This window comes from Triticum aestivum, chromosome 7B (assembly GCF_018294505.1).
Source record: "Triticum aestivum cultivar Chinese Spring chromosome 7B, IWGSC CS RefSeq v2.1, whole genome shotgun sequence".
NCBI lineage: Eukaryota > Viridiplantae > Streptophyta > Magnoliopsida > Poales > Poaceae > Triticum > Triticum aestivum.
Genome location: NC_057813.1, coordinates 603,119,634 through 603,134,361, shown reverse-complemented (window position 1 = coordinate 603,134,361; position 14,728 = coordinate 603,119,634). Strand labels below are relative to the sequence as shown.

At 45.6% G+C, this 14,728-nt stretch overlaps 1 pseudogene; it reads right to left on the bottom strand.

The window, feature by feature from the left end:
- Nucleotides 1–5,850: 5,850 nt before the first annotated feature.
- Nucleotides 5,851–9,149, bottom strand: LOC123162119 (uncharacterized; annotated as a pseudogene).
- Nucleotides 9,150–14,728: the final 5,579 nt, after the last annotated feature.

Sequence of the window (14,728 nt, the reverse complement as noted above, 5' to 3'; positions counted from 1 at the left end):
CAAAACTGATGAAATATTAAAAGGCAAGATGTCTACCCTGGATGTCACCCCAGCGGCGAGAGCTGGCATATCTCCCACGCTTCCATGGCCGGCCCCGGCAGCTGGGATGGTGGCCCTTTCTGTTGATGGTTCCTTCCAGAAGGCTGACGGTTCTGCAGCTGCTTGTATGGTTCTAAGGGATAGTGAAGGAGCAATCCTTTTCGCAGCCTATCCATTTATCTTCCACTGCAATGATTCACTGGAGGCGGAACTACATGCGTTAATGCAAGGCATGGCACTAGCTATACAACATTCGGTCCTTCCGGTGGTGGTGCAGTCGGATTCCTCTGAAGCCTTATCCAGCCTATCAAATAGTGCGCTCTGCAGGTCAGCTTATGGCCACCTAGTGTTGGAAATCAAGGACTTGTTAGGTACCAGGGAGTTTTTTCCTCTGAAGATTAGTCGTTCTTAAAATAGAGTTGTCGATCGACTGGCCAATTATAGCCGCACAGAGCAAACTGCTGCTGTGTGGTTGGACTCAGTACCGCCGTGTATTGAGGATATGTGGCCTCAAGACTGTAACTCTATAATCTTGCAATAAAACTCCCTTTACCCCCGCAAAAAAAAAGTGTTTCTTGTAACTTGGATGTTTAGTAACAACATAGTGTTAGTTATAATATAACAAAAAGGATGCCTCAAAGGGATCATGTGAAAAGTGTATGACTAATGATAGGCATTTTGATAATATCACAGTTTTATGCCTTTTTTAACTCTATGGTTTTGTGCTTCATACTAACATGTTGTAACGAAAAGAAATAATCAAAGCAAAATGTCCAAGCGTCAATTCAAAAAAATGGCATATATCTACGAACGAGGATTACCATTTACATGACCATATTGTCCTATGAACCATCAAGTGGAGTGTGAATTGTTGTGGAGGCAATGGAGCCGGCACCTGCGTAGGCGATCGGGCGGATACATGAGGAGTGGGAGAGCATACCATGCCCCAATGTTGTGGCAAGTAGGAAAAAACACGTGCGGCCCCACTTTGCATGCATGCGTCTAACTAGTGTGGCCAAATGGTCAACATAGGCTGAAAATGTTGAGCTCAATGTCCATATTGTCACACTCGGAAGTATTCACTTACCATAAGTTTAATTTCTGAATGTGCTTGACGAATGTGTATATAAGATACAAGTATAATGGTTGTAGGCGCATTTTATTCAATCCATTGCGGATGTAACTTGCAAATTGTAGAGTTCGCAAATGTGTTGATGTGATTATGAAAGAAAAATGGTTGTGATTGTTTTTTAAGAAAAACATATGCCTCTAATCAATATACACAAAAGTGCCAAACATAATAGTTAATGAACATAACCATCCACCGCGACATATGTGCTTGCCAAGGTCAACGGCCATTAGGGAACCATGGCCATCATTATTCGGTCAGGATAAGCAGGGGAGACCTCTAGGTGGGGTATGTTTCCTAACAATAACACCTCATAATCCCTTGATCCAGAACTCATAACATTTTGGTTGGGTAATTAGAGTTAGGGAATGGGAAATTAAAAATCTATTGTGTGGTTATTAGGAGGACTCTAACATTGATAGTGCATGTTGCTACGCCCATCCAGCTTGATTCATGCATGATAGTGTTTAAAATTATGTTAAAATATAAGTAGACAAGTAATAATATTTTATTATATTATATTGAGTGTATTTGTAGTGTAAGTTGTTACTTATGATTGATCATATTTTTATGTGCATTTATAGTGTAAGATGTTAATTATAATAGACCATAATGTTTGTGTTTCGGTGTCCATCGATTTGTCCAATAAACTGAGACATATTTTCGCAATATATATGTCGTGGGATGACCCCGAGTAGGCCCAAGACGGCGATACGACGCTTCAGAACATCGGGGCATCCAGCGTCCCTTGGTCCGGCTGCCCGGCTGCTCCGGCCGGCTCGCCGTCCGGCTGCTCCAGCTGGTCTGCTGCGCAGAGTCAACCGATGCATCGACCCGACACCAATAAGACGGCCATACCGCGGCTATACCATGGCCACTATTGCTGATAAAGCATACACTGTTCACTTGTCATACCCAACATCATATATAATGTTACTTGTCCTTGGACACTAATGCATAAAGTAACCCAGAAAACACTGCCTTAGAGAGGGAAGTCATTCCCTTGCCCAAGAAGGCACTTACTTGGCCAAGGGGTGAGCACTCTCACACACACATAAATGCTCACCCACGACTCCTTAGCCACACACTCACGCATACATCCATCCATGCCCATTCGGCCACACAAGGCAACCCACGCCCTCTCACACTCACACTCATATGCATGAGGCATGAAGCTCATAGCTCCCCACTACCTTCTGTAAAAAGGCTTCAGGAGTAACTCTGTATTGCTACATATTCCACATATATTTCAGAGATGCAGGAGTAGGGGTGTTACCTCCCAGCGAGGGCCTCAAACCTGGGTGTTTGTCATTCATATATGGAGGAAACATTATTCATTTTTTTTAAGATGTGCTGACAATAAATAGAGAATGGCTAGAAGTCTAAACCGTTTCCCAAAGTATCGTGTCAAGAAAATAGATAAATGATAATGCATTTGTATTGTTGAAAGCGGGAGCCAAAAGACGGTGGTGACGAACTGGATTAGATTAGGATCAAATAAATGCTAATGTTCGACACAGCAAATAGGTTCAGTTATTAAACTTTGTAACAAAGCATACATAAAGTGGCAAAGCACCTGAAACAATTATAATTTTAAATTTCTATACATACTTCGAGGTGCTTAAGTGAACCTGGTTGAAGTATTTTGTGTTGAGGAAACCCTTCAAATTGTTCCAGATAAACTTGAACATACTGCCCACATTCACAACAAAAATATGATGCAAGTTGAACACACTGCCCACATTCACACAAAAAAATGATGCAAGGTCTGTAGTTTTAAAATTTAAAATTATTACTGCAACACACCATAATACTTCTTTTAAACTATCATACTTATACACCATTACTCTACACTCTAGCAATGCTCGAGGCAAAGCACATCACGGTTAGGAGAAATAGGTAGAGTTAGAGTGAATAAACAAAGGTTAACCTGCCCCGGAGCCATGTCTTAACTCCGGTGAGAGCGGGATGAAAGACGATCATACCATGGAAAACTTGACATAATCCTAGTTGCCACGGAATATACACAGGGTCCTTATTTAGGGCATGAAGCATGACCAACGGCGACAATCAATCACCCATGTAAACACCACCAGAACATAGTTTGTGATATCAACAAAACATGGATCACTCCCAAATGGTTTAAGAGTTTAGGTGGAAAGGATACAAACCCAACGCAACGAACATGGCTGCCGAAGGTACATAGAAGGGAGCAAAATATATGGAGGCCAAAAAGGAAGGAAATAGGGCAATGGCATACCTCCTCGACCGCCGCTGCGGTTACGCATCGCAGACGGATGAGCTTTATCGCCATTACTTGCCCGCCTCCACGCCTAGTCCGCAACCTTGCGACCTCATTGACTGGCGGCTGTTTCCCTTTTCTTAGACGTCTTTGTATCCTCGGGCGCTACATGGGCATACCTTTCGACAGCGGACTGCCATCAGTCACATATCTCTCTTTCTCTCTAACCTATGGTGGGACTGGGAGGGGTGGGGGTTCGCAGAGCGGAGGAAAGGGTTCACAGAGGGGAGTGGATACAGCGCATAATCACCACCGTTCTTTCGGAATACGACGTTAACCCGTAGCAGTGAACGAGAGGCATCCGATTTGACCCTTGGAATAGCAGCCCAAGGACAGTCGGCCCAAGACCAGCCCACACAGGAGGAAATGATGCATCGGACGGTCAGGCATGTCCAAGCCGCAGGATCCAACGGCGAAAGGCCGCGGACGCGTGAGAGGACTAGGGTTTAAGTTTAGTTTTACTGTCCTAAATAAAATTCTTCTAAAAAAAAGAAAGCTTTTATCGCTGATAAGTTTCCTGCTAGCAGTAGTAGTACTGGAGAGGAGCCCGTACCAAACTCTAGTACTAGTATCCACGCGTATATTATGTTCCAGAATCCAGAGCTGTAGCAGCTAGGTATTCATTTTCATCTCCTGCCGCCGCCTCCCCTACCTACAAATGTCTGCCAGCACAGCGCCCTTCTCGCCATGACGCTGTTGGAGGTCGGGAGCGTGCCTCGCCGGAGGAGGACGGCGCCTAAGCCTCCACCCGCCGCCACGGGCATTGGCCGCCATGGGTCGACGGACGCCAAGGGGGGCGGCGGATCTTGCGGCTGCTCCGCGGCGTCCGTTGCCGCCGCGGCGGCGCAACGGAAAGCCGGGGAAGAAGGAGGGGAGCGCGAGGGCGAGGGGAGGATCTTGGCCGCGGACCAGAGCCTGCCGCCCGGCCCCGCCGCCGCGCTCCGGCCTCACGTCGCCTGCCGCCGCCGGGCCCAATCTTCCCCAAGCAAGAGGCGCAAGAAGCGGCGTCGGCTGCTCGACGGCGTGTTCTGGGCCGGCGTCGGCATGGAGTCCGCGCCCGCCACGGCGGCGGACGACCCGTCGCTGGACGAGATCGGCGTGGTGGACGGCGCGCTGCGGGACATCCTGAGGGACCTGGGCGCGTCGCGGCCGGTGCGCGTCTACGGGAAGTGGCTGTGCAAGACGGACCGGCTGCTGCAGCAGCACCGGCTGCTCATGTCGCGCAAGAGCTGGCGGCGCGGCGAGCCGTTCCCGCTGGACGAGGCGCTGACGGCGGAGGAGAAGCCGAGCGTGCAGGTGCAGGCCTTCGACCGGCGCGGCAGGCCCTACGTGCTCGGCCTCAAGAAGCTGGGCTGCAACGACGCCTACCGCCTCATCGCCGGCTGGGGCAGCTTCCTGACCCAGAACGGCCTGGACGTGGCGGGCGACGCCAGGGCCGAGGACCTGGAGCCGGCCATGGTGGAGCTGTGGGCGTTCCGGTCGCCCGCGCTGCAGGTGGGCGTCGCCGGCCAGCCGCGCGGCCCGCTCGGGCTCGTTGTCATGCACTACCGCCAGGGAGACGCCCCGCACGCCGACGCCGCCATCGCGGAGATCCTCGCCGCCAACGCCGGGAGCAGAGCGGCGCGGCCGCCCCCATTGCCGATTGCCAGTGACAGCGAGCCGGACGAGAGGACGCTGGAGGCTGCGCAAGGGTTGCTAATGCTGAGCGAGAGTCCGGTTGATTTCGCTTGTAGAGAGAACACCCGGCGCCTGGCATCGTTGATCCTTTGATTTCCCTTGTAGTGTTACTGTCCTGTGAAATGCTACAGATGAGCATTCCGAGAACCATATACTGTTACGGCTGTTACTGTCCTATGAATTCTGCACCTTCAAAGTCTGCAATTTTGCATGTCATACACCCCCTATCTTTATCTCCTCTGTGAACATTCCATCGCAGACACAAAAACATTCCATTACAGGCACAAAACTGTGGAGAAAGGATAGCCAAAGTGTTCAGATTTTGGAAATTAAGAAATACACCTACTCCCTCGGTCCCATAATGTAAGACGTGTGACATGTCTTACATTATGGGACGGAGGGAGTAGGATTTTTGAAATCAGCAGCTTAATAAGATCAGAACATGAACCATTTTGCATCCCATAGCTTTTTCCTCACGATCAAGAGTTCAAGACTCTTTCTTTCATCGCCTGACCAGAGCGTGCCTTTCTTAGGTTTCACCTCGGAGCTGGATGATCAGTCATCCCATCTCAGCGCCTGTACAAGCTTCTTGATGTGGTCTATGACAGCAACTTCGTCTCTGATAATGGCGTGCCGTGAGGCCTCATGATGCGGTTCATCTGGACCAGCAGAATGACTCGCTCGTTCAGTATATATATATAGCATAGCAAAGAACCATATAAGTAAATAAATCAAGCAATGGTCAATTGTAGGAGTATGTAACAGTAGTAGGAAGTATCCAGTATGGAAGTTCACAGACAGACCAATGCAGAAGTTTCAGTGATTACCACGAACCCGAGACATCAAGCATTATCGTACTAGTCCAAGAAGAGGCTCTGGCATGAATGTGTATCAAGAATGGAAACTACTGGGCAAGACAGGGCGCCCGATGTGGAGACAGGCATCTGGCTTTTCATCTGCTTGCAATTGTATACGTACTATATATACAATGTATCCTGCACCCATCAGTTAAACCCCTTTGAGAAGCACAAAATGTGGTTCTCGTATGGTTTTCATCAAGACTTGCCACATTGTTGACCTATTTCTGCAACTAAAACCTCTTTCGGTCAAAAAACTAAAACCTCTGATATAGTTATAAAAATTATACCTTGTGTGTCACCGAACAACACAGATTCTAAGAATTTAATTATACAGTCACTTAGCCAGTGCTGAAACAATCGAATCTGAAATGAATGCATGGGAAGTATTAGGACAGAAGGTGTTGCACAGAAATCTTACCAGTTATGGATTGTCCCTATTAAACCATGGTCATATATGATCTTCAGCTTTCCAGATTCCATGAAAGGGACTACACTCATTACCAAGACGTCCTTTTTTCCCATGGTGATGCTACAAATCATCCAAGGATCTAAAAGCTGATCTACCACAACTAGTAAACCAGGAATTACATCACAATTGACCAAGTGACCTTCAATTGCATCTTATAGTTACCACACACCATGTTCTCGCTGGCATAACAGGTTGAGCTTTGAAGCAAACCTAACAGTGTGGTGAGAGAGCTCATCGCCACCTTCAGGAGCAACAGTCACCAGGAGCATCTCACCTACAGATACACATACCACGCGGCACGCTGTTTGCATGACTTGATTGTTGCCGGCAGTAAGCAAGCCATTCGCTCTGCTATCATGTAACACAGTTTCACATAGAACTCTAGTGGTGGTAGCAATGATCTTACCATGGAAATCAACAGGCCCCTCAAGGATCCTGATCCCGACAGTGCCCTCCACCGCGTCCCTAACAAATGCAAAGTTCATCTCCAGTGTGCTGTGCATGCTGACAAGCATGTCTGTTTCGACCCCATATTCGAAGTTTGATGTCTGTCTTATAATGCCATTAATCTGCAGCATTCCTTTGCTGAGTCTTTCATCCTTGACCTCCCTCCCATGCACATCCTTAACCTTCAGATTGATTTCAAAGAACAGCGAACCGCAGAGCGCAAGTCCTCTCTTTGGACCAGTCAAAATCAAAGAATTGTCCTTCAAAACAAGTACAAATAGATAAATTGCTGGTGTTATCTTTTGGAATGTCTATGTTTGAAATCGAAGCTTTTAAATTTCTTTGCTTGAGTTTGAACGAGGAAACAAAATTACCAGAATAGATATACTTTTCAGGCACGTTTCACATTTGCATGCATTTTGTCTACTCTTCTTAATCACACAAGGGTTGTGGTACAGCAAAACTGAAATGCTGGAGTATTGGCAAATCATAGGCCACCTAACATTATTCGCTAAAAGGGAAGACCTTATAGTATTTGGTGGACGTTAAAAACAACATATATTAAACTGATAATATCAGCACAGCAAACATGACATACCCATCTATGAGGTCCATCGTTTAAGTATATAATATACAGAGCCTAAATAAGGATTAATCATGTGGAACACATTTAAAAAATCATTGAATAGTGTTCCCCATAGATAAATACGAGAATTGTCTGACGGTCCAGTTATAAAAGAGATTTTACTCTACTTTATACCATATCTGCACCCATATAGTATATAGTATCCGATAGAATATATTCTTTGTTGGATAATCTTATTGGAGTTTTCAATCACACAAAGTTGCAAATATGTTTCATGTGCCTACAATCCATTGACGATCATAAACCCTCCATTACGAATTCACTATTCATATTTCAAATAACTGTACAGATGACAGATATCAAGAGCAATACAGTGAATACACCACCGGGAAATTATATGTGTATAGAAGTGCATTGGCTATCATGCAAGCAAAATATAAGTAATACCTCTGAGGTGATGGACTGGCGATTTTTCTTGTCGCGCCGGAATAGATAGACACATTTGCGATCCAAATCATCCCTGGCTATGACCGTACCATAGACATTAAGTGGGTAGCCATAGTCAGAGGAAACAATCTTGACTGAGAGAATATTTGCTGAGTGAGACAATGGGAATCCCTCTCCGAAGGTTTTGTGAGTATGGCGCATTGGGCCATAAGGGGCTGTGAAAAGAGAGGAACACACCTTTCAATACGTACATGAATACCAACACATTACACATGTATAAAATGAACGGATCCATTGCCAACAGAAGAGTGTGTGTACATGTGTAATCAATCATTTAATTGTCACTATAGAACAGGTAAGAGTTGAGAGGGCAGGCCTGGCGCAGTGGTGAAGTCCTCCCCACTTGTGCCAAGAGGTCCTGGGTTCGAACCAGCCTCTCTGCATTGCACTTTGCAGGGGTAAGACTAGGTTCCTATAATCCCTCCCCAAACCCCACCTTGTGTGGGAGCTTCTATGCACTGGGTCTGTCCTTTATAGAACAGGTAAGAGTTGAATGGCGTAACATGAATTGTATTGGTGTGGTGCTCTTTACGTTGTAGTAAACTTTACTAGCGTTACAAATTTCAAGAATGAACTGGATGGTGGATGAACTGGTAAGTTATCATGGTTGAAAAGGCCAGCAGGATTTTTACAGCAGGCTGCAAACTTACCCTAGTTGTGCAACCAGGTAACTCGACCACGCATATACTACTCCTTTAAGCGAGTTTCTGAATTCTGAACCGACGGACTCACTAGTACAAAGCGCAATACCATGCTAGAATTATTAGTGTTGTGTGCAAAATTACACCGGTACAAAGCGCCCCCCAAGGTTGGCAACGCGCAATCAACAGCGACCCTGCAGGAGAATCGGTTGGGGGACGCGGGGGCTTACACTCCTTGTTGAGATCGAGTCTGGGATCGAAGCAGAAGCGGGTGTACACGTGCTCCCTCTGCTTGGGGTCGTACTCGCTGTACCTCGGGTTGAGAGGATTGACGCCCACCGCCTCCTCCGCCGCCGGCTGCGGCTGCGGCTGCTCCGGCTCCGGCTTCTGCTTCTTCAACAGCTGCTCATCCGCCTCCCGATCCCTTCCCGTGGCAACCGCCACGGGAGGAAAATCGCCGCCCGCCATCGGAGGGAGGAGGGCAGAGGTAAGGAAACCACGACCGAGCGAGTGGGCCGGCCCACTTCTCAGAAACCAAGAGAAACCATCGGCCGGTTTTTTAATATTTTTTTTTGTTAAAGGAAATCCACTGAAAAATGTTACCGTTAGGCTCTGCTTGGATTTATTTTATGAGTTTCCTTAGCCTATAATTTTCTACAAAAATTACAGTTTTAAATCTCGTGAGGTATTTAAATCAAATAAATATTTGTAATTTTAACAACTTTTGGGGTCCCAGATATTCTTGTTATTTTGTAGTATTACTCAAAATATCTACTTCAGACCTCGCTCTTTTCTTGAAAAAAAAGGAGAAACTCCTCATGTCCTTTGCTGGTTCACCTTGGCATCTCTTAGTTTCTCCTTCACAGCTCAGCCATGTCGGTGTCGGTACAATGAGAGCATGTCACAGTTGCGGGATCTTCCAAGTGACGGCATTGCCCATTAGTAGAAAACATGGCATTTGTCCCGGTTCGTAAGGGCTTTTAGTCCCGGTTCTTGAACCGGGACTAAAGGATCGTTACTAATGCCTCCCCCCTTTAGTCCCGGTTCTAACATGAACCGGGACAGATGTGCCTACGTGGCCGGTGCGCCGAGCCTAGGCAGGAGGGCCTTTGGTCCCGGTTGGTTGTTTTTTTTTGAGAGGGGGGGGGGGGGGGGGTTGGGGGTTTTGGTAGGATGAAATTTGCCTTCAGCTCAGTCCAAAGATCATCTTTCTGCATATCATTGACATAAGACACCTGAGGATCTTCCTCCTTAGGCTTATATCATTGGTGGATGTTGATCGGGATCTTGTCCCTAACAAGAACCCCTCACTGAGCAACAAATACGTTCTTTGTCCGGATGGGTTCAATCGGTTCGCCGTCGCGCGCGATTGCTGTGATCTCAAACCTTTCATTCGAGCTCAACTTGTTCTTCAGGCCTCGTCTCCTCACCGAAGTTGTGCTCGATTCGGAGGGCTAGAAAAAAGAAAAAAGACAAGAGTTAATTGATATGTGTATATATACCAAAACAATGAATGCATCAATTAGCTAGTCAGCACAGGCTTAACTAATATATATACCTGGCCAGACTCGGTTCGGTCACCGGAGCCGTCATCACGGTCTCCTTCTTGCACCGTCATTGGGTCACCGAAGCAGTCCTCATGGTCTCCTTCTTGCACCGGCATTGGGTCAAAGGAGACATCATAATTGCCTGCTTCTTCACCCTGTCCTTCCAGACCATCGGTGTCGTTCAGAAACGATAAGACGGCATCACTTCCATGTGTGATTATCTCCTCCAACATCACTTCTGTTGCTTCGTCTCGGGGGGTGTCCATAGTTTCTACAAATATTTACAACATGGCAATTATTATTCAAACATGACAGATATGGATATATTAGTGGCAAACGTAGAACTAGCTAGCTAATCACAGTAAGGAATCATATTAATTAGTGGCCTCGACGCTGCCTCGAGAGAGTTTGTCGGGTAGGGGCGCGGCGGGAGGGGGTAGGAGACCAACATCGTTTTTCTCTAGGGTTTGGGTGTCCTCGAGAGTTTTGGTCGAGCGAGAGGGCCGAGGGGGGTGCTGCCGTGGTATAAGTTATCACGGTCGAGAGGGGGTATATATATCGACCGCCCCTCATGTCGAAGTTATCCGGGAGGGGTTATATCGACAACGACGACATACATACATGGGAAAATAATGTTATCGGGGAGGGGGTATATCGATCCTCCCCCTTCGTGTTGAAGTTATCGGGAGGGGGTATATGGACAATGACATACCCGATAAAAAAGAAGACAAAGGAAGAAATAAAAAGAGGAGAAGAAGAAAGGAATAGAAGAGAAGATCGAAGAAAAAAAGAAGAAAAAAAAGAGGAGAAGAAGAAAGGAATAGAGGAGAAGAAGAGAAAATAGAAAATATTCTATTTTCTCTTCTTCTCCTCTATTCCTTTCTTCTCCTCCTCTTCTTTTTCTTCTTTTTTCCTCTTCTTATTTATTTCTCCTCTTCTCCTCCTTTCTTCCTTTTCTTATTTTCCTTTTTCCTCTCATTCTTTTAGTATTGCTTGTTTTTTTAAAAAAATGTTCAAATAGAAAATTTCGAAAAAAAGTAAAGGTTTTGCCTAATGCATTGTTCATATGAATATACAAACATTTGTATATTCTACAATAATTAATATCACCAAAAAAATCTATGAACAAAAAAAATCCTAACTTTTCTAAAAATCTATCTTTTGCATATATGAAAACATTAATACACATATGAATAAAAAATACATATGTGAACAAAAACATGCTCTGAATATTTTTTTATACATTTTGAACATCTACATACATACACATATACATTATATATATATATATATGGACAAAAAAACTAAACTAATAAAAATGAAAAAAAAGAGCCGCATAGCCACATACATACACATATACATTATATATATATATGAACAAATAATTAAACTACTAAAAATAAAAAAACAGAGCTAGGGCAGTGCGGCGGCTCACAGCGGGGGCGGCTAGCGATGACGATGGCGACGGTGGGGGCGGCGAGGGCGCCGACGCGCGGGGGCAGGACAGGGCAGGGGCTCGGGACGGCACGCGGTGACGGGGACGGCGGTATCGGGCGGCACGCGGTGACAGGGACGAGGAGGTTGGGCTCGGGGAGGCAGGTGGCGACGGGGATGAGGACGGCCGGCTCGGGGAGGCCGGCGACTTGGACGGCGCAGACTCAGGGAGGCAGGCGACGAGGACGGCGCGGGCTCGGGGAGGCCGGTGACTTGGACGGCGCGGGCTCGGGAAGGCGACGGCCTTGGCGGCGGCGGCGGCGACGGCGAGATGGAGCAGCCTGACGGCGTCGATGAGCTCGGCGTCGTCGGGGGATGGGGGCAACTGGCGATGAAAACCGAGAATTTTTCACAAGTGTTTCTTATAGAGCAAGAGCATTGGTCCCGGTTCGTGAAACCAACCGGGACTAATGCACCCTTTAGTCCCGGTTGGTGCCATCAACCGGGAAAACTGGCCTTTGGTCCCGGTTGGTGGCACCAACCGGGACTAAAAGGGGGCATTGGTCCCGGTTGGTGCCACGAACCGGGACCGATGCACCCCTTTATACCCGGTTGGTGGCACCAACCGGGACCAAAGGCCTTGTGCTGGAACTGGTGCGATGGGATGTTTAGTACCACCTCGCTAGTTGGGAGCGCCCCACACCTGTTTATAAGCTCCGCTGCCTCTTCCCACTCGAACTCCTCTGAACTGCAGGCCTATGGGCCTAATCTGACACTGCTTTGCCTGTGGGCCTGCTGTGCCTTCTGCGGGCCTGAATCCTGGCCCATGGTAGGGTTTCTAGTCGTATTCAGGCCGTGGGGGCCCAGTAGTAGGCACTTGTTTTTTTGTTTTCTTTACTTATTGTTGCTATTTTTATTTTTTTCCAGTCTTTTAATTCTTTTTGCTTTTAGTTTTAGGAAACTTATAAACTTTCTGTTAGTGCCATTAGTTTTCAAATTTGAAAATACTTTTTTTGTTTTTTGTTTTCTTTCTTACTTTATTTATTTTATTTCGTTTCTACTTACAACAAAATACTTATTGTTGCTATTTTTATTTTTTTCCAGTTTTTTTGTTTTGTTTTCTGCATTATTTATTTTCTTTTGTTTTTTGTTTTATTTTTTAATTCTTTTTTGCTTTTAGTTTTAAAAAAATTATAAACTTTTTGTTAGTGCCATTAGTTTTCAAATTTGAAAAAACTTTTTTTTGTTTTTTGTTTTCTTTGTTGCTTTATTTATTTTATTTTGTTTCTACTTACAACAAAATACTTATTGTTGCTATTTTTATTTTGTTTCCAGTTTTTTTGTTTTGTTTTCTGTATTATTTATTTTGTTTTGTTGTTTGCTTTAATTTTAATTCTTTTTTGCTTTTAGGTCAGCAAAATTATAAACTTTCTGTTAGTGCCATTAGTTTTCAAATTTGAATAGTTAAAATTTGTGTGAATCACAAGTTTGTGATTAACTTTACTAAAAAAATGAACATAGATGCGCCTATAGAGAAAATTCAACCTAAATTCATAATAAATTTCTATGAATTTCAGAGAAATTCACTATGAATTTAGGTCAAATTCCCTGTATAGGGGCATCTATTTTCACTTTGAGAGGAGCTCAACAAGGCAGAGAGGGACGGGCTTATAAACCGGTGTGAGCGCCCTTCAGTTGGCGAGGTGGGACTAAACTCTGAGCGCAACGAGGACCAACCATTTAGTACCGGTTTGTGGCACAAACCGGGACTAATGGTCATGGGCGAGGGCGAGGCGCATTGGGCCCGGTTCGTGCGTGGAACCGGCACCAAAATGTCCAGACGAACCGGGACCAATGGCCCACGTGGCTGCCCTCTTGAGAGTGTTCTTGGTGAGAACATAGTTGACAAGGAGCGAACTGGGATTAATGGTATTAGGAGGGCCGAACCATAAGACATTAAAGCATTTCAAATGAATTCTGAAAAAGTTGAAAGTTGGCATGGTATCATAATTTCACCCACATAGCATGTGCATGTACAAAACGGACAATGGTATCATACTCGTCTGTTACAAAATTGGCATGGTATCATCATAATAGTTGCGGGAGAAAGTCTTCACTTTTTCTTCGCTTGTGTCATTTGCTTATTGTGCCGTAACCATGGATAATCTTCATCGTTTATCAGGATGCTGGGCTCAGCCTTGACTTTGAAGGGAGGAATTTCATGAAACTTTTTATAATCTTCAGACATGTCTGTCTTGCCCTCCACTCCCATGATGTCCCTTTTTCTTGAAAGAACTATGTGGCACTTTGGCTCATCGTATGATGTATTCGCTTCCTTATCTTTTCTTTTTCTCGGTCTGGTAGACATGTCCTTCACATAGATAACCTGTGCCACATCATTGGCTAGGACGAACAGTTTGTCAGTGTACCCAAGATTTTTCAGATCCACTGTCGTCATTCCGTACTGTGGGTCTACCTGTACCCCGCCTCCTGACAGATTGACCCATTTGCACTTAAACAAAGGGACCTTAAAATCTACTCCGTAGTCAAGTTCCCATATGTCCACTATGTAAACATAATATGTGTCCTTTCCCCTCTCGGTGGCTGCATCAAAGCGGACACCGTTGTTTTGATTGGTACTCTTTTGATCTTGGTCAACCGTGTAAAATGTATTCCCATTTATCTCGTATCATTTCCAAATCATAACAGTCGAAGATGGTCCCCTGGACAACAAGTACAGCTCATCACAAACAGTGTTGTCACCTCTGAGACGTGTTTCCAACCAACTGCTGAACGTCCTGATGTGTTCACATGTAATCTAGTCGTCGCACTGCTCCGGGTGTTTGGAGCGCAGACTGTTCTTGTGTTCATCGACATAAGGGCTCACCAAGGTAGAGTTCTGTAGAACTGTGCAGTGTGCTTGAGACCAAGAATATCCGTCCCTGCATATTATTGAGTCCCTTCCAAGCGTGCCTTTTCCAGTCAATCTCCCCTCATACCGCGATTTAGGGAGACCTATCTTCTTAAGGTCAGGAATGAAGTCAACACAAAACCCGATGACATCCTCTGTTTGATGGCCCATGGAGATGC